The sequence below is a fragment of the Sebastes umbrosus genome, chromosome 2, assembly GCF_015220745.1.
Source record: "Sebastes umbrosus isolate fSebUmb1 chromosome 2, fSebUmb1.pri, whole genome shotgun sequence".
In the NCBI taxonomy this organism is placed as follows: domain Eukaryota; kingdom Metazoa; phylum Chordata; class Actinopteri; order Perciformes; family Sebastidae; genus Sebastes; species Sebastes umbrosus.
This window is the reverse complement of record NC_051270.1, coordinates 8,970,811-8,992,322: the sequence shown is the minus strand read 5'-3', so window position 1 is coordinate 8,992,322 and position 21,512 is coordinate 8,970,811. Positions and strand designations below refer to the sequence as shown.

The window sequence follows — 21,512 nt, the reverse complement described above, 5'->3', positions numbered from 1 at the left end:
TGAAGAGCCGTTTGGGGAGCCGAAAGAGCCGGCTCTTTCTTGGTGAGCTGAGCCAAATGATGTGGCTCACTAAAAAGAGCCGGAATTCCCATCACTAACACACGAGCCCGTGGATCAGAGTCCTCCCACTGAGTTGTCCTGGGAAACACTATCTAACAACTGTTAGAAAAGTCCACTCAGTCATCCTGTTAGTGGACACGGTGGGAGACAGAAACACTAGCTTAATCTGCTTGAGGTAAGAGGACCCATTTACTATGTCGTTAACTGTCATTAACTGATATTATGAAGAGACTGACCGTTACTTTCTTTCTATCTGTCTGAGTTGTTTTAACGGCCAACTGACGCTGGGGTTTTTAACTTGTTGCTAGGTAGCCATGACATCCTCATTCAGAGAGAGACCGTAAAGTGGGAACTTATCACGTTTCTCTGTGAACTCTACGACAGCGAAACTCCCATAGAAATGTAAAATTACACTAAAAGTACAATATACCTATAATACAAAAGGCCTAATACACAAACTACAGGAGCTGAAAGTAGCCGAAAGTATGCGAACATCACTAGAAACCCCCCTTGGTAGCACTAAAGACATTAAAGCCATTATTCTTCAAAGGTCCCATATCATTCCCATTTTCAGGTTCATACTTGTATTTTGGGTGTCTACTAGAACATGTTTACATGCTTTAATGTTCAAAAAACACATTATTTTTCTCATACTGTCTGTCTGAATATACCTGTATTCACGCTCTGTCTGAAACGCTCCGTTTTAGTGCATTTCAAAGGAATGGCAACGGAATTGCGTTGCTAGGAAACAGCTTGGGTCCATGTTTACACTCATTCACATACACTGCAACAGGAAATGAATTGGGACACATTTAGTATGTTTACATTTAAAACTGTGAAATGGTCTATATATATTGTATATTTGTGACATCACAAATGGACAGAAATCCTAACGGCTTGTTTTAAATGCACAATTTCTGATTACGGGGCTGTGTGTATTTCTCTGTATATTGAGCGCTTCGATACATTCATAGTATTTATAAAGCACTTAAACCTGCTTTATAATTTAAAAGACACGAAAATCTTACTTTTTACAATATGGGACCTTTAAGGACTATTATTCTTTAAAGGTCCCATATCATGCCCATTTTCAGGATCATACTTGTATTTTGTGTTTCTACTAGAACATGTTCACATGCTGTAATGTTAAAAAAAAACCTTTGTTTTCCTTATACTGTCTGCCTGAATATGCCTGTATTTACCCTCTGTCTTAAACGCTCTGTTTTTAGTGCATTTCGACGGAATTGCGACGAAATTGCAACAGAATTATGTTGCCATGCAACATTTTGGGTCCATGTTTACTTCCTGTCAGCTAGCTGTTACATTCACATACACTGCAACGAATGGACAGAAATCCTGACAGCTTGTTTCAGATGCAGAGTTTCTGAATACGGGCTATGTGTATTTCCCTGTGGATTGAGCGTTTAGATACTTTCACAGTATTTATATTGGACTTAAGCCTGCTTTATAATAAAAAAAAACATGAAAATCTCACTTTTTTATAATATGGGACCTTTAAATAATTTTACGCTCATTCCCAAGTATATCAGAGTCAAGAGAAATTAGACTTACTAATTGATTTGCATGATTAATCAGTACAAAATGACACAGCTCCAGGAATGATAAAAAAAATCCCTTTATATCACTATTAGTGGTGCAGCTAAGCTGAAATATTCAATAACAATTGTGCATTCTGCGATAAAAGCAAGAAATTTGGCAGAGATTATATGTTATGAAAAGATATAGATATCGTGGGCACTGCAAATTTTGCAACGTTTATAGTGGGGCAGCTAAACTGAAATATTATATAATAACATAGTGCATTTTGCGATAGAAGCAACAAATTTGTCACAGATATAGGTCTATATGTTTTTCAAAATGGCCGCCAAATAGGCGCTAAATATTGCAAAATGTTACAGGTAACTGATTTTATGACTCTTGATGATTTCCAAGGAGTGTTCAAGCTTAAAAAAAAGACTGCCAGGGCCCTCAGTGGGTCAAATTTGTCGTGCCCCGATATCTATATCTTTTCATATCATATAAACCTACATTTATGGCCTATCTTTTTGCAAGTTGCACAATTGTTATGCTTAACTGCCCCGCTATATAGATAAATTATAAATAAATACTGATATATTGCTTTAACTATCAATGTTAGAATAATTACATTGTAATAACTTAGATAAGGTCATTATAAAGTCACTGTGTGGCAGCGCAGACACACTTCAAATCTCTAAGGTAGCTATCTTTTTCATCAAGGAAGTTCAGTTGCCCGAGCTTTATATGTACCATGCTAGTGGGAGGGTGTGCACACACATGTAAAGGGAATCAGTAGCCTACTAATTCATTTATACTGGCTTGACCTAACCCACTTAAACACTTTCAAAGGACCAGGCGCATAAACATGGCCACCCTCTGATTTCAATTGTTGTAACACACCCAGAAGTCGCATCACGGAGCACATCTTCTTCACTTCCAGGATTACTTTGGACCATATCCCACTCCAGTGTACAATACTGCTTCTGTATAAATGTTCAGTAACCGGTTCAAACTGAAAAGCTGGTTTCCTTTAAGTTGGAAAACGTGAGGGAGTTCAGTCCACCGTGTTATGTCATTCCAGTGTCTTCCATAATGATCGTTGGCCTCAAAGTTGACACTAATCTGACATGTGATTGTACGCTTTATAGTGGTTCTCAACCTTTTTCGTGTCAAGGACCCCTAAATTGATGCACATAAGGTCACAGACCCCCCATTTGATAAGATTTCGCTCCATCTGAAAAGAGTTTGGTTGTTAGATATGATTAATGGTGCCTTCAAATGAAACTCGTGATCTTGTGTTTATAACATGGGAAGTTTTGTACACAATATGCTTGGCGTTCAAGTGGTTAAGTCGTGAGAACACTGCTGCTAAGCAACGGCAATATTAACGTTACTGTCGGTGTCTAGAAGCCACAGAGGCTAACATTTTAGCAAGCTAACATAACATAATGCAATAAAGGCAAAGGCATAATGACAGAGGAAAAAGATGAGTCTGTTGGAAATATCAACATTTTCCTCAGACCTTTTATAAAATACGAAGAAAAACAATATACAACAAAAATTACAATATATTCACTTATTATGCACCGAAAAATCAACTTCCATGGCCTCTGCCATTTCTGTTCACAAGTCTTTCAGAAACTTTCCACTCACGAGGTTGTGAATACCACAAGAGGGGGGCGTTCATATGGACTCTTCTTGTGAACGCGGTAATCACAACCCCATTTGAAGGCACCATAAGACCAGAACTCTACAGCCATCACCTACAGTTGAGGAGATAACCGTGGAGGAAGTGAAAGTCACATTGGGCTCACGTGGCCCCGTGGTTGAGAACTACTGCTTTACACTGTGTTAATACCCGCAGTAACACCCACGATAATAATATTGGATCCTATACATGTTTTATCTTAAATGATCCTCAGTTGTAACCTAATAAAACTAGCAAAAAGTGAAGAAGCAGCTGGAAAGATTTGAGGATCTAGAAACTGTTTTATCACCTCCTTCCTCACAGAATATTTCTTTAATTTCTGTCTGAGAGTATGGACTACAGTGCCTAGACATCACTCCTCCAGCATATTGTGGTGGTTTGAACCTTGTAGTCACTGGTTCTGACTCCTCAAACATTTGAGCATCTGCTCCTCTTTGCTGTCATTGCAGAGACTTCTTACAGTCTGTGTTGACTCACTATATCTGACTCTGTAGTCTAGCAGGCAGCCTAGTCATCATCTGCCTTCTCTATGTCTCCATGTGGACGCTTTCCACTGTGGGATTGGCCTGTAAATCTGAGCCTCTGCATTTTGAATGTAGGCCGAGTAGTCACCATCCTCATACGATATTCTGCAGAGGAGGTTGTGAAAGAAGGAAATAAAGCTGGTCATACTCCTCTCAAAGGTGTGTCTGATTTACAGTATCCACTACTGCTAATTTTTAACTTTTATGTCTTAAAGGAAATTTGCTTGCGCTTTACAGTAACACACAGTTCCAAACTGGGAACTGCCCATCACAACTGCAGTGATCTACGATCTACTGGTGGCTGCTACAGAGCAGCCCCACTGGAGATTAGGGCTGCACAATTAATCCTATGTTTCTCGAAATCGCAATATGGCCAAATCGCAGTATTTGTTAAAATTGCAATATTTTTTGCAACAGCGAATTATGTGTCAAAATACCATTTTAAATTAAATCTTGTGGTGCTGCAGAGACGTGCAGCCTACACATCATAGTCGACTTAAGAAAAACATCTTTGTTTGGTACAGATCCCTCCAAAAATCACACCATACATTTTTTTTGTATATGTTTTTCAATGAAAATGATAATAATGATGTAAAAATGATCATTCCCTATAATATCGCAATTGCAATATCAGTAAAAATAATCGCAATTTTTTCAAAATCGTGCAGCCTTACTATAGATTGTTGGCTTTTTGTGCCTTGCGTATTAGCACGTTGGCGGGTTGTAGAGGGAAGAGCGTCCATACATCCTTGGATTTGATCCACCAACCACCCAGATCATTAACCTTCCTTTGCCATATTTTAACTCCGCTCTTTACAACCATCAAAAATGTCCTCTTTCCTAGACCTAAAAAAATATTTTCTGGGTGTTTGTTATGGCAATTATCAGGTGCATTTTCAAAGTGTATGTTTCTCAGCTTTTAAATGAGTAAAAGTCTCCACCTTTTCGGTTATGAGGTTTTCACAGTATAATGATTTAAATGGACAGGTGAAGGTTTTAATTTTGAAATGCTAAATATGAAGTTATAGAAAATGCTGCTGTCTTTTAAAGCAATCCATATAGTTGTAATGCCTTGAATATCAGGGTCATCATGCTGTCACAGGAGGTGTCATGTTTTTAATCAGTAGATAGATAAGTCTATAACGACAACCTTGATATGCAAAGAAATATGAAAGTAAGGATTCTCTGTCCAAAATGAGATATTAACACATTCTACTGAATACAGACCAGACAGGGTCTATCAGGCTATCAGGAGAGGACTATACAGCGGTTCCACTAAACAGAAGCTGATTAGTTTGTTCTCTATGTGTCTCTTCCAGCAAACTTTAGGCTCGTCCCAGTCAGAAATAAGTATTTAGCTCCACTGCAAGAGACAAATGAAAGAGGAGTTGGCCTCCCATTGAGAGTACTGTAAATTACCAGGAGGATTCTGCTGGCTCCACACTGAACCCAGCCAATTTCTCATCCTCACAAACCCCCTAATTTAATGATGATGGAGGATATGCACAGTGTCAGCCTTGTAATTACACTGTATTTACTATAGAATGGAGGCATTAGAGGAAGTCTTACAGGTACTAGTTCGTGATGCGGGATGGCTTTTGTATGCCTGGGAGGGCGACTGCCGAATTCCCCCGCTGATATTCACAATAAAGCCTTGACTCAGTTTTTGTTAAGACTGGAATCGCTGGAATCCGCCCAGCACGCCAGACAGCAGCCGCACTCGCTGTTCCTAAACAGCAGCCATCTCTGCAGCTTGTACACGGTTTCCTGTCCCGCAGTGGTGTCTCTTTCCTCCTGGGACTTATCAGGCACACTTTGTTGTTAATTGTTACTGCGCCTGTGGTGATAACACATCTTTCTACAAAAAAATGATTCAACTTTGCCAGCCAGAAGTTTGTCTTGAAATTATGTGTGTCAGTTGCTTAGAAATCTGTCATATGAAAATGTGCAGCAGGTAGACAGGATAGTGGTTTGAAAGACCATCCTGTGTAGGGATGTGCATCTGTACATTCACCATGACACATTATTGTTTTCCTCTGCATTCTGATCAGATTGGATCTTGTAAATATGCATAAAGTGTAATCACACTTGGATCTGATGATGAAAAATGGCCCCCAGAAGTGGTCAGACTTGCATTACAACATTATGTAAATGCTACATGGACAGAAATAAACCTTTAGTGTGTCGATCCACCAGGAAGCAAACACAAAATAAACAGAAGAAGCAGATGCAAATAGATACTTGCAAAAACTGGATACTCAGGATGGATGGAGGAGCACAAACCAGCTGGGGTGTTTATTGTTGAGTTCAAAAGCTATCTGGAGGAAGTCTTCTCCTGTGTACATACTGCAATCAGATTTCAGTATGTATACACAAGTTTCCTACCTCCAGCCACGCGCAATAAGGATGCAAGGTGTATTGATACCAGGTATAAAAAAGTCTGCAGTTTGTTCCTTGATGGAAGACATTTTCAAACTCCCAAAACACCAAGACTCCTCTATGCTGCTGATAAGAAATGTATTCTGTCCGGTGCACAGTACATTTAAAAAAAATATATTTTGGGGCATTCTTTTTGCCTTTATGAGATAGCGATAATGGAGAGATGACAGGAGGACAAAGGCCCCCCGGCCAAATTTAAACCAGGGACATTGTGGTTCATAGACAGCATCTACTGGCAAAAAAAGAAGTCTGTTGAAGTGGTGTAAAAGTAACTAGGTACATTTACAACGCTAAAGTACAGTTATGAGGCATTTGATGCCACTTTATACTTTTTATACCGATTTCTGAGGTAAATGGTGTACATTTTCACTTTGCTTTATTTATATATGACCGCTATAGTTACTTTGCCAATTAAGATTGTACAAAATATATGATCATCTTATAGAATATGGTGCATTGTGATAGATTAAAATACCCTTTATAAAAAGCAGTTAAATTTAGCTCCACCTCGACCAGCTGCAACATTAAACTATTGCTTGCATACTAATGCACTCACAGGGATAATTTTTCACGAGTTTTTAATCTGCATATTTTCTCAATTAATAGATAATTTAGTCTATAATAAATTCAAAACAGTGACACATGCTCATCACATTATCCTAGAGTCCAAGGTGACTTCATGAAATATGTTGTTTTGTTTTGACCAACACTTAAAACCCCCAAACTATTAAATTTACTATCATGCAAGACCAAGAAAAGCAGCAAATCCTTTTGTTTGAGAACCTGGAACTATCAACATTTTTGCTTGAAAAATGACCTTTTTTTTCATTGAAATAATGAATTGATTATCAAAATCGTTGCAGATTAATTTTCTGATATAGGACTAATCGAGTAACCAACTAATCATTGCACCTTTACCGCCCATATTTATAGACTTTTACTTAAGTACAATTTTGAATGCAGGACTTTTAACTTGAGTGTTTTTATAGTGTGGCATCTTACTTAAGTAAATGCTGTGAATATTTTCCCACCGATGGCCTTTTGGAATCAATATATATTCTTGCATGTCTGGTACTATTTCAGAAAAAAACATGAATATATGAAAATCATTACCCATATGTAATGTATCTCAGAGTTTCCCTATAATTAAATGGTTGAGGTTGAGCAGCTGCTTCATAGATTTTTCCATCAACACCAAAACATTGTCGTCGGCCATGAACCGTTCTCTGTATATCACCCTAGCTCTCGCTACTGCTGATTATTTTGTCTAATTGATTGATAAAGAGATAGGAGTAGTGTGTATCTGCACATGCTCCAACACTTTTAATAATGTTGAGAAAGCAGAGGCAGGCTGGTTGTTTTCGTTCCACCATTGCAGTTGTAACAGACACCTGACCTGTGGCCTGTAGGCTCCGCCTCTCCCTTCTGACATCAAGGCTCTGATCTGCCTACTGTCTGTGTTAGCACAAAGCCATATTTAGCTCCGTGTAATCAGTGTGGTGAGAGCTCGCATGCCCGCTACTCAGGATACCTGCCTAGTATAAACACACCTGCTCTCTCTGATGGACTTAAAATGAATTTAACGTGCACCTGAAGGAGTCTGCTCTCGGCCGTCGTCATCAAATAGATTGAGGGTAAGCTTTCCATTGATGCTTTCCATTGATGCCGCTTTACAAGCTGCTCTGAAGTTTGAGGTGACTGTTAGAAAAACAATTCAACAAGCAGCTCTTAGGTCGAAGGTGGTGGTGTCAACGAAACAAAAGCATTATCCTGTAGGAAGTTACACATTGATTCTGAAGGTTTCCTTCCTTGTTTTTGTTTTGATAATATTCCCCAGGGCAATGTTTGACTGCGATGCACCAACAGCGCCTAGCAACGTCTGCCTCGTGATACCGCTTAATGGTGATAACAACATGTGTGACCAAAGTGTCTGCTGTTAAATTAAGTTGCAATCGGGCCTACGCTTATAGGAAAGAATATATTGTATTTCTGCACACACATTTCCTCAAAAACCAGTGTGTTCAAGCTATGAATTCATAACAGTCTATATAAAAAGCACTTGTGAGGTTATTATTAAATATATTTCTGAAAGGATGAAATATGGAGACTTGACTCATTTAAATTTTAAATCATTTCAATAACAGACATTTTGATGATTTGGAAAAAAAGGATGATCCACCAACTTTCTGATGCTTTCTTGTTGAGACATCTTCTCTGAAATATTGAGTCTGTTCCAGTTGGTTCACAGTTTTTAAACTAATAATAACGTTTTAACGCAAATTCGAATTAATGGCACAAATTTCTGTAGCACATAGCCAAACTTGCGATTTTTAGGTTGTAGCTGGTTTTAAAGCCAGGGTGAAGATACTGGTATCATATGAAACTAAAAAAACTCTACGAATCCATCGGTACCAGCTATGTTATCAAGATATGTGAATGTAAATGGGTTCTATGGGTACCCACGAGTCTCCCCTTTACAGACATGCCAACTTCATGATAATCACATGCAGTTTTGGGCAAGTCATAGTCAAGTCAGCACACTGACACACTGACAGCTGTTGTTGCCTGTTGGGCTGCAGTTTGCCATGTTATGATTTGATTATCGCTTACTTTTATTGGGGTACTTCATTAAATAAGTATTGCATGTCCATAAAGATTAGGACTTATGAGAGATCTTTATGTGTAAAATCAGTGAGAGTGCCCCTTTATAAAATATGCAGGATCTTCTATTCAATATTTTTGCGGTTTAATCTAATACTTAAGTTGATGTTCTTGAACAATCAGCAGTTCTAGAGGTGGACGACTTCAGCATGTAGATCACAAGTATTAATCTCAGCTAGAAGTCCGTCCTTTTATTAATTTCCTGTTTGAGAAATGGAACGTTCTTGTGGGCTGAGATGTCTCTTACGTAAACAGGGAAGTGAGCAATTCAGTTCCCAAAACCACTGCGGTGTCTTTAGTCTCACACTTCTTTGGTCATTTTTGAAGAATTTCTAAAGAAACAGGGATTGGGTTGAAATGTGTCATCTGGTTTTAGTGTAACATGTTGGAAAGACCGAGAGGTCACCAGTGTTTCACAGGATAAACACACACAAACACACACATATTTGTGGGCAATTTGGAGTTTGTGATTGACCATAGTTGGAGCTGGGAACCAAACCCATGACCTTCTTTGGTGAGATGGTAGAACTAGCCAAAAGGCCGTTATGAGAACACTATCAAACTTTGGAGATGTACATGCTTTTATAGCACGTTGGTTATTTTTTTAATTGAAATTATGTAATACACAGCTATTACTGCAGTGGTGGTAAAGTTAATCTGATCAGGCCTGCTGTGAAGCTGAGGTTTGCTTTGCTCAGGATCCTTCAGGTTAAACCTCTTTCCTTTTCTCAAACTTTCCCTTTTCTCTCCCTGTCTCTCTGTGTTTTCTTTTGCTCCTCAGCCCCCATTGTGTCTCCTTTTCAACACCAATTTGTCATTTCACACACCATGGTTGGATGAGTAAGTTCAGTAAGTTGTCGGTGAAATGTCATATTGAGCATTTTGAGAGAGCGTCTGCTTCTGTAAATAAGTTGAAATCCACATCGCTCACCTAGCTATCACCCTTCATGGTCCTGTGAGAAATTGGATTGCCAAGTGCAGCTGAATTCAAGGAACAGAAATTGCCCTGTTGATTGTGTAATGTGTTGAACATTTACCCACGGGCAAAGGTAAACAGCATATTTATCCTTCTGCAGGTTTCTGGGCCTTATTGAATTTTTTTCAGTGCAAACATTTCATCAGAAAGCCATGATGACACCCTTCAAATGACCCTCTAAACATTAGCCAGAGCCTGTTCTTTCTGAAAGAGTCACCGTGCCTGAAACGTAGCAGTAGCACTCTTATTTGCTTAAAGTAAAAGCTGGATATTTTGGGAAATCTGTTCATTCGCTTTCTTGCCGAGGGTTAAAGGTTCAGTGTGTAGGATCTGGAGGTATCTAGCGGTGAGGTGAGGAGATTGAAACCAACTGAAGCCTCTCCCGTGTGCTAAGCGTGTTGGAGAGCTGCGGTGGCTGACGCAAAATGCGAATGGCCCTCTCTTGAGTCATTTGGAGCAGACCCAGTGCATAGAGTGTGTGTGTACGTGGGAAGTGAGTGGTGAAGCAAGAGAGAGAGAGCCGCGGCGACGGAAGCGAGTAATGTTATCGACTCCGGCCCAAGTAGGAAAAGTTAACAGAGTTTGGTTTGTCCGTTCTGGGCTACTGTTGAAACATGGCGGACTCCGTGGAGAGGACCCGCTCCCAATCTAGATATAAACGGCTCATTGTAAGCTAACGAAGACACAACAATTCTTAGTTTCAGGTGATTATACACTAAAAAAAACATATTAATTAATATTATATTCCATTTCTGCCAAGAGACCCCCCTAAATGCTACACACTGTTCAGGGCGTGATGAATAAACAACACGGAAATGAGAAATACTCGCCTGTGAATATTATATGTCTAGGGCTTTTTATATTTTAAGTGTGCCGTTCCCTGTTCGGACTACGGAGCCTCCGTGTTGTTGTTTCATAAATATAGCTGCAACTCAACCGGCTCTGCACAACATGATTGATAATGGTTGGCGTGGTTGATGCTTTTATTCGCGGTACGAAAGCTCAGAAAATCGACCTTGTTCCGTAAAAAAATTATGCCGCTGTTTTGCTTTGTGATATACATACGTGTGAAAGAATACTTTTGACAAAACAGTTTAATGGATACTATTCATATGCCTGTACGCTAAGTATGAGACTACCACTGACAGCCAGCTAGCTTAGCTTAGCATAAAGACTGGAAACCGGGGGAAAGAGCTAGCCTGGGTCACTAACCCAGGCTAGCTCTAACAAAACTAACTAACAAAACTAACAAAACCCAAAGTGTAAGACAACATTTCCGTGTTTTATGGTAGGTTATGTAGCATACCAAGACTTTTTCTTGGCGGGGACCACTGACTTCCTGTAGTCTCTGGTTGCCTGGCAACAGGTCCTGGCCAAGAAATAGTTTGGCACATAACCCCCCCCGTTAATCTGTCGTTTTTCACACTTTGGTTTTTGTACTGATCAAACAAAGAAGATATAACAAAGTGAGCTTTAGAGGTGCTTAGGGTGTGCAAAGATAGCTGGCTGCTAGCTTCATATTTACCATTCAGACGTGACAGAGGTATCAATCTAGCTCTCTGCAAAAAGAAAAGTGAATAAGCAGATTTTCCAAAATGTTCAAATATACCTTTTTAAAAATGTCTAGAGAGCACCTCATGGCTTGGAAACAGAGGGGGATGGGATGGCATCAAACCTGGGGAGGAGCGCTGATCAAGGCCCGGTCCTGATTACAGGCCGGTCCCCAGTAAGCCTCACAATAAGATAATGCTATCTGGGCCCACAGGTATTTGGTTTCAGTGGAGAGGGTAATAACTGTCACCAAACACTGAGGAGACCTTTCATCCCCCGGCCCTGTGTTGTCAGCCAGCGTTTGTGTGCAGTCTCTGCACAGAGGCAGCTTTTGTGTGGCAGGGTGAGGTCACATCATCACGATGGCCTCATATCTGTCCGTAGAGACAATAGCTTGGTTTGATTAAATCAAACAGCCGTGACTATCTAAATGGCAGTCAACATTGTGTGTCCAAGTTACTGCGATGTGGTTGTGGAGGAGGTGACGTAGCCCAGGACTAATTTAGCCGTGCCCCAGAAGAGCAGGGCTGATAGTAAACCGTAAAAAGAATCACACAAGGGTTCAACACCGACGCACTTTGCTCTCTCTGGGTGCTATAGGGAGGGCAGTCAGTGTTGTAGTGGTAGGCCAGTAACTAGTGGTTAACCGGAGGGGGAGAAAGCACGAGAGGTTAAACAAACGTTTGAGTTAAACATCAAACCCAACTGAGCCACACAGAGCTTTAATCCTCCCCCAGTGTGCCACATTTGAAGGCTGTGATTGCAAATGTCCATTCAGGAGAGTAGCTGCCGACGGAAATGTACCAGTGAATTCCTCATTAATTTGAGTGATATGGTCGTCAGGAGTTTTAGAAGTCTTGCGTTATGAGTCAGACGTTGTTCATGTTTGGAATGAAACTTTTATTTGGACACTAAGGCAAACGAGCCTTTCGGCCAAAAAACGTCTACTTTCATTCAGTCCTTCAGCAAAAAATGTAAAATTCGATTTGATATCCATCCCAAGCTCCAGCACCTCCAAATCTAATACAAAGTGTATGACACGGAAAAGACAGGTTGATAATACAAGAAAAAAAGGAAGTTAAGAATGAATTGTTGGACAGTTCATATGAACTGTGTCTCTCCCCAGGCTTAAATCAGACTAAAAGCTCTCCCTGGCACTCTCTATCAGCCATTTGGTGGAGGTTTTTATCCAAAGCTCCTTACTGCACCATGATGAGGCCTTACATCTAAAGCAAGATGCCCAAGTGGACATTGAACCCCTAAACCTGGCAGTGTTTGTCAAAGGCTTTTAAGCCGCCCACATATGGCTCATCAGCTGTAGAATTGCTCTGCGCTGGCTGCCCCATTGTTTTCCTATATGGGGAGAGCGGTGCCGCCCGACGAGGCGGAAGCACTACCCTCGGTTCAAAGTTAGTTTGACCTCGGTTGCAACTGACCTTTCAAAGCATGATCAATGAGTTAACAGCTGCAAACAGTGAATGGCGTTCCTTGGGTACTTATTGATGACATATTATACCTGCGCTGCGCTTTGCCTCTGCTAGACCCTACGCTGTCTTCTGTCTCGATTGCCAGTTGATATGGTGGTTGACTTTTACACTACGATCTGTAGGTTTTAGCTTCTATCTTTATCTTTTTAACCTGTTTTTCCTGTTGAACCAGTTTGACATCCTGATATATCCTTCAAACACATATTGTTGACCCTTCTGTCTGCTTCTCTCAGAAGTCGCTTTTTAATTTTTCCATAAATTAGCTAGATATTTATGCAGGGAGTGCAGTTAGTGACAGTGTGGGCTCCATGGTAGCTCTGACAGCTTGATGGAGTAGCAAAGGGCCAAGTGGAAAACAATTCCATGTGGGATTTATGTCAAGACAAAGGTGCCTGTTGGTGGTGATGTTTGGTATGTTTGTCATATGCATGTATCTATGGAATTTTTGTTTTTGTAAATATCCAGGTCAGGTTGTCCTAGTGTAGTTGATAATAGAGGGGGTACGCCTGCATAGGTGAGGTAACAACTCAGTCCTGCCTCTCTCTGAGACTAAAGTCCTGTCTCTGTTGTCATCATGGAGCCCTGGTTGGTGTTGGATGACACCTCAGGTCTATATTGGGCTTCTGTCCCTTTTTACAGGTGTCTCCATGCACAGCTCTCCACGCACAGCCCAACTCAAAAAGCTTCACGAAGAAGCAGCCTCAGGTGACTGTTGTCCCCATAACACAGATCGGCATTGACATTCTCCCTAGTTAATTAATGGCCAATGGGAGGCTTTTGACCCAGAAACACAAACGCTTTGAGGTGATAAAACACTGATGTAAATTTGTACATTGCCAGTTATGTACATTTAGTTCAAACAATGTGACCTGTTTTAATTCAAGTAGCTGCACTGGATTCTGCTCATTGTACATTTGAACGGCTGCTAGCTTCCAATTTCTGCTTTTTTGGGGTATTATTTATCCAGGAAAGGTTTGATGAGTCTTGTGCTCTTTTTCAGCAGCTGATGTTAAGATTTAAACCTAGGCTGCTGCTATTAGAAAGAATGCAGGTTTAAGGCACTTCTGCATTTGCTTCACTTTTTAGACCTGGTTAAAGCATTATTTGTTCATTTTGTTTCTACTTTATTTAGAATTGGGTGGTTTTCACATCTCTAAGCTCCAGGCTGCTGGCTCAGATTTGCATGAGCAAATTTATAGCTGTGTTGGTTTGCATATTAACATATGTCAATTTCTAGGCAAGTGCAGCAAGTACAATGAGACGCAGTGTTGAACGTAGCCATTGTAAACTTTATTTCCCAATATTGGTACCATTTCGTTGATAAGAATAGGCAGCCATGCACCACAGGTGTGATAATGACCCGGTAAATGAGGGCAATGCTATGCTGCAAATGGGCACGTAGATCATGATTGTATTGGGTGGAGTTAGGTTAGCACCTTTGGACATGCATGAAACCATCCTGCTTTTATTTCCTGAAGTCTTTTGGTTTTGAAATACTTAATGGTCTCCTAGCTACTGAAGAACCCTGACCTGTGCCTAGCACATGCGTTTATTTTAGTAGTTTAAAGCGATGTGGCTTTTGGACACTCAGATGTTCATACAGTAAGTCTCTGAGGGAGTGGTCGGCTCACAGAAAAGATTATGTTGATGTCATCACCTGATCTACCCACTGTTTACTGTTCTTACCATCAATTCATTGTTTGCTCGCATGTTGTAATGTGATCCCATCTATAGTGAATTATCTTTGATCTGGAGGATCTGATTTTGTTTACCTTGTTAAGATGATTACATGCCTTTAGAGGTTGATACCAAAGAGGGCATTGAATGAAAAAACACTTGAATATTTCCACAAATTTGGATTAGTTTTGTCAGGCAAGGGATCCAAGGATGAATGCCTCAATGTGTGTTTTTTTAAAGCCATATTTCACTTCAACAATGGCAACCTTTTTTGTATTACAAGTTTTCTGAAATGTTATGTTTAAATAGGCAAATGAGGCATTATCTTATCAAATTTGTGTTAATTTGCATTAATTTCCAGAAGAGAAATGTGAAAATTGAATAAAGCCACGTTAAAAATTCTTGTTTCGGGCGCCTGGCTAGCTCAGTCGGTAGAGCGGGCGCCCATGTATGGCCAAGGCTCAGTCCTAGCAGCGGTGGACCCGGGTTCGAATCCGGCCCGTGGACCTTTCCGCATGTCATTTCTCTCTCTCTCCCTTTCCAACACTCTATCCACTGTCCTATCAATAAATGCTTAAAAAATAACTTAAAAAAAATTCTTGTTTCATTTTGTTGACATATTAGAGTTCTTACAGAAGGAATTTTGAATATCTCTTTTTATCACTCCATAAATCAGAAAATACTGCAATAAAAAAAACTATTTTCACCATGTTTTTTAGGAATGAAATGTTAAATAAATCGTGCTATGAATGATATCTGAACAAACCTCTGTAAAAACCTTCAGAATATAGAATGGAACTGGAAAGTTTGGTATATGTAAGTGCTACTGAAGTAATATGAAGAAATATGCAAATGAGGCATTATCTAATGCTAACTTTTGTGAATTTAGGAAAAATCTACAGATGCAATTAGATGAAGTGCAGTAAAATAAACACCTGAATATATATTTTAGATTCTTTCTTTCAACTAGTCTGAAAGAAGACGTGAAGCAAAATAGCCCAAACTCTCTTAGTGCAAGAAGAACAATGTTTCTTACCTGGGGTGTCTCCCCTTAAAACTGAAAATCCCCATCTTAAAGGTTCCCTGTGGACTTGTTGACCTATAGTGGTATAGTATACAAATATGTATAGTAGTGCTATGGAACTGTTTTTTTAGTAGGTCCAGGTTTGTTTAGCTCACGCATGAGGATGCACCGGCGCGTGCGTTATGCAATACGCATTTCTACCAATGGTTTCACTTTTTTCCACTGATCTACAGGTGGCTGTAACATGTTAAGATATGCAGCAATGTGCCAGCAAAGACAGGGAAAAATAAGACTGCAAGCTAGTAAACATGAATGTAAACAAACAATGCTGGATTTAAAATACTTCAAAAATTGGCTTTTTCAATGTTTTATGAGGAAGGCAATACATTTCTTGGATACACAAAATGTGTTTTGGAATGTAAAGAAAACTTTTGTTTTGTTTACAAGAAAACTCCACAGGGTGCCTTTAAGTTTTGTAAGAATACAATGTGGGCTGTCATAAAGGCACCAAATAACTAAACTCGGCGAAGCTGCTCCTGTGGCTTATATTGGACCCAAAGTGGTGTTTACTTGACTGTGACATTAACATTGGATGCACCTCTATCCAGGGAGGATTATTGAATCATGTGTGATGACAAGCTGGTGAGTCCCACTGAGAACAAGGATCTCTCTCTCTCCCTAAGAGAGACTTTGTCCCAGACAAAAAGTTACACATTTACAGACAGAGCTGCAAAGAAAAGTTTTTAATATTAGGTCATACACTGTGGACACAGTCTGTCCGGTGCACGTGGTTGTGTTGTGGAATCCTCAGCTGTTGATTGGGAAGGGTGTAGTCCGATTAATGAGTTGTGAAGCTAATCCTGTTCATCCTCCCATTCACGCTGCAGTCACATGGCCATTATGGCTTATTTTGATAGCCAGCGGACCAGTGGGAGCCATAACAGGTCCATTCACAACCCTGGCTCTGGGTGTATCCCAGCATTGAGGGGCTTTTGTCTCTTGATTTACCGGTTCATTTGTGATGGCTGTGCACTTGAACGTGGCAGCTTCTTTGTGGTCCTTTTGCTGCAGAGGAAGAAAATTCGGTTTTAACAGCAGTTCAAAGGCAGTTTCGGCCATAATGGAGACTCTTAAGGAGCTCGGCCGAAGGCTGGCTGCACCCGGTGTTTTAGGTGGAGTTAATGGGTTGTGTAATCTCTATAAGCAGGTGTCGGGTGGCCGTAGGGTGAGCTTATGGGATGCCATTTCTCAAGGTTCTTCTGTTACCAGAGAAGGAAACACAGTTTGGTTTGGATACAAGGTCTTTTCCCGAATTACTTGGATGGTGCACAGGTTTTTATTTACCCATCTTGTTTGAAGAGAACAGATTGCAGATAAGAAGAATATATGTTTGGTGGTGTGATTTGGTGCAGACTTTGAGTCAATTATTGTCTGAGGAGGATAATGGGTTTCACTAAAAATGTCAGTTTCACTCAAGCCCAGTCCCCTCTTAAGTAAACTAAAAATCTATCTCTAAATATCAGCCTCTGTTTAGTTTCATTAAACTCCGCCTTTGTGAAAAATAGGGGTGTAAGAAAATATCGAGTAACACCATATTATGTTTTGTGATACTGTATCGATTCTCAAAAACACTTGATTTTAATTAATAGTTTACATGCAAGGATTAACTCAGTCAATATGTTTTCATTTACAAAGAGATGTGTCCTCTCAAAGTAGTGCTATGATTTTACAGGAACTGTGATGAATGCAAATGCAGATCCCACTGTTCTGATAGCATAAAAAGTTAACTTTTTGTACACAGATATTATGCATGTGGTGGTGTGTTCTTTATACTATGACAACTTTCCTAAAATTAGAATTAAAACATCACACTATATGGGGCGGAGAGGGTAGAGCAGGTCATCCACCAATCGGAAGGTCGGTGGTTCGATCCCCGGCTGCTCCGGTCACATGTCAATGTGTCCTTGAGCCAGACACTTAACCCCAAATTGCTCCCGAAGTCTTAGCCATCGTTGTGTGAATGAGTATTTAGATTAGATCCTGATGGGAAAAGTTGGCACCTTGTATGACAACCTCTGCCATCAGTGTATGAATGTGTGTGTGAATGGGTGAATGCTGACATGTAGTGTAAAGCACTTTGAGTGGTCGGAGGAATAGAAAAGCGCTATATAAATGCAAGTCCATTTACCATATATCGCCTTGCTTACAGTATCGCAACATATCTTAATATATTGAATTGTAACCCCCGTATCATGATGCGTATCGTATTGCCAGGTTCTTGCCGATACACAGCCCTATTGAAAAACATTGTAGGATTTTGTGTTATTTCTATCACTTGAGCAAAGTACAGGTAGAAAGATTGGTTTCTAATGGCTTCTTCAGCTTCTCCAGCAGACATGACCTGACATGCACACTGTAACTTGATCTATAAGTCCAGGTATTATCCACAGCACCGAAATATCTTGTTGCAGTAAATTGCCTGGAACTTGTGTCCCTCTGAGAAAATACTGCGGCTTTTTTTGTGACACAGAAATCAATGTATTGAGTCTTCAGTCTCCAGGAGTTGCAGTTAGCAATAACCTAGAGATGAAGCTATTTTAGAAGTTCCCCGGTGTGTACTTTCTGAATGACTGCTGCTGCCCATGAGGAACTGTTTGACCAGATGAACTGTCACGCCCACAACACTGTATACGACCACGGGGTCAACCACAGAAAATAGACTCGAGGCAGTCTGGTGAACAGATATCAAACCTGCATTAAGGGATATTTTAAGGTTGTCATAGAATCAAGTGACTCCTTGTCTTGGGAAAGAGTCTCTTGTAGTGATGAACACAGAGAATTAACATCCAAACTGCGTCTCCACACAGCTTGTAGCCTTTCTTTTTAGCTCATTGTTTTATATTGGTTTGATTTTATTGTTTGGTTAAATCCCAACTCTCTCATCAACACCTGATATAATTCAGACGTAACAAGCTCAGATGCCGAAAGCAGGCTAGCTGTTTAGCACAAAACAGTAAAATAAGAGCTGAAAGCTGGGGGCTGCCTGCTGATGAAAGAGGACTATATATAGCTAATATAAAGATAAACATGCAGACGTTTTTCTCAGGAGTTTTTGGAGACAAAACAAGTAAAAGCTAACGGAATATTGGACGTCAGGTGGCCAGAAACTCGACTCTAAGCAGTTATTTGCGAACACATTAGCCTTAACTACCTTATTAGCCACATTAGCTTGGTAATTATCATTGAAAGCCTTATTAGCGGTATATAAACAACCAGTGCATCAGTAGGTCCTGCAGTTTTTTAATTGTGCCGTAGACAAAAAGATAAAGACTATAACTTACAAATGTTCCTTGTTCATTCAGAAAAGGGGTGTGTTATATAGTTTTGTGTTTACACAAAGTATTTTGTGAATTGTCCACTAAGTATTAGTATTTCCCCCATGTTAGCTTGATTACACAGGGAGGCCAACAGCTTCCTCCTCAGGTGACAGGATATGTTTGCTACTTAAGACCAGATCAGATCAGATCAACCACATTAAAGTGGATGTTTTATATGAAGTATGTGGTAGTGCTACAGGCCCCTCCATGAATCCAAAGCAAGAAGTTGCACAATTACATCCTGTGGTGACACAGTACACTGAGTCAGCTTCCTTTATGTCTAACTTCCAACTTTGCATCATAGTTGATAAAAACAACTCCAAAACAGAAGTGACCAAAGTAGGGAATCAGATGAACAGTCGCGTGGTAGTTAGAGCGGGTGGCTTTTTTTCCAAAAGGCAATGGTTAAAGGTCATGTAAGCTAATGTGTTTCTTGCTGAAGTGTTTGTCTTTGAATCTCAAGTTCCACCTGCACGCTCATTGTGATTCTCACTGTCAAATAAATTCATATAATGTAAAATATAAGCTGTTTGATTTGACACCAGCAGTTGCAAGGTATACTGTTATAGGTAATAATTAAACCCTGTATCTACTGTTTAATGTAGCTCATTCTTTGATCAGATGAATTGTCTCGGGAGGAAGACATTCTTTGAAACATAGGGTAACATGTCACAGGAGGAGTCACAGGATCTTTTTTTCTGATTGGCTATGGGTCCTCTCTGGTCGCACTTCGCCACTAAAAGTCAAACTTTTCCCAACTTTTAGTTTGGCGGCACTTCGCTGCAGAATCAAACGGCCACAGCTCGCTGAGCACGGGAGCGGCCGTCGCAACTTTTCATAAGCATTGCATGGCAGCTTGTCGCAGGCCGCACTTCTGCTCAAGTGACATTTCTGAGCATTTCTGAAACAAAGGAATATATTCACTCTGCCGCCGCTCACCCCAATTTAAGTGATGTCAGTATCCCTAGAAAGGTATTCTGATATCACACTGTCATCAAATGGATGCAAATCTGCAGACACACCTGCATCACCCTGGTAGAACCCCTCAATTTGTGTGATTGGTGAATGTAATCATTTCTAATAGATACATAATAATTTCCCCCCCAAAAAGCTTTTTCTTAAAGACAAAAGAGTCATAATGTAGTTTCAGATTCAGGTGCAAACTTATTGGTTGGGAGAAGCAGGGTATCACAAGGGCTTACCCCTCCCTTAACAACAGCTAAGAAGTGGCCATTGCAGTGTCAGACTGATCTGTTGCGTTCAGCTGCCAGGTGTGAATATGTAGAGAATGTAAAGCAGGGTGGTACTGATAAAGGTCACGGAAACCTTCTTTGGTTGAATAAATGTTATCAACTTCTCAACAGTGAAAACTGTGAGTGTAGCAACGCACCTACTTCTTACCAAATATTTTCTTATTGTGCAATGGGTCAGGTCACCGCATGGTCAATAAGATGTCACGTAAAATGAAATGTCAGCCAACAATGATGTCGATCTGTCCTGTTGAAGCACCCTCCAAAATATCCAAATATAAAAGAACCAGTGAGCCTGTTGGTGACATTATGTGAGAGTCTTATCAGTCAAAGTCGTGCATGTGGTGAATAAGCTAGTCCCTGGCCCAGTGCACTTAAGGCAAGAGGATTAGACTCCAGAGTATTATTAGAGCTACTGATTATCCCCTTACCTGATGCGCCTAATTCTAGCTCGAGCCTATTTATTTAGCAGAAAAGAAGGAAAATGTTTGGATTGGGTTGCAGAAAGTGAATTGGCCTCGCCGCGCTTTAGCGCTCTGCCGAGTTCGACATCGACTCTTTTTGGTGTTTTCTGCTGAACTCATTAGGTCCTGGCCTTTTGTCGCCGCCTCCCCCGCTGTGGGGTTCATGTGATTAATGCACTGCTGCTGACCACTGAGGCCAGCAGGCAGCAAGGACTTGTTTTAGTGCCAGGGAACGGCAGACAAAAGAAAATTGTCTCTCCAAATAACTGAGGAGAATACCGGCTCTCAAAGCCGACCGGTCCCTTGACCCGTTGATGAATGCAAACAGGCCAATATCACTTCAAGAAAGTTCAACAAAAAAGGGTTTCCAATCCATTCGTTCTCAAGTCTATAGCTGTAATACGTTATTTTGGATGTAATTACACACCCACTGCTTCTGACCTTGTGCCCAGAAAACGGCTTTGAGGCCTGCGTCCCAGACTGGGAGTAGGGAATCAAACGTGAACATGAGCCGGTAAATCCTGCTAACTGATCTTCCCGGCATAAACCCATGTAGAAGAGGCAAAGTGTTTTGGTGCTAAACCTCCTGTTTTTTTCTTTGCTTGGTGAAGAACTAAAGGGTGATCGGAGGAGGCAGGAGCACACAAACAGCTTGTCATCATTGCTGTCTTTGAATAAATAAGCACAAATAGAGACTTGGCAGTTTTGGTTGGATGATGAGTGTGTGTGTGTTCCCGTGTGTGATTCAGTGTGTGTCTGTTCAGTTCTCATGCAC

General features: G+C 40.5%; 1 protein-coding gene across 8 annotated transcripts in view; it reads left to right on the top strand.

Moving 5' to 3' along the window:
* Positions 1-105: 105 nt before the first annotated feature.
* Positions 106-21,512, top strand: part of LOC119501176 (A-kinase anchor protein 13) — a 128,271-nt gene continuing 106,864 nt past the window's right edge. For 4 of the 8 annotated variants that reach the window (XM_037791353.1, XM_037791345.1, XM_037791332.1 and 1 more), the window contains exon 1: positions 106-235. The gene's annotated coding sequence lies outside the window, so the exon portion shown is untranslated. Of the gene's footprint in view, positions 236-7,773; positions 7,905-21,512 lie in introns of those variants that run through there. The other 4 variants (XM_037791391.1, XM_037791383.1, XM_037791372.1 and 1 more) reach the window with 2 other exon arrangements.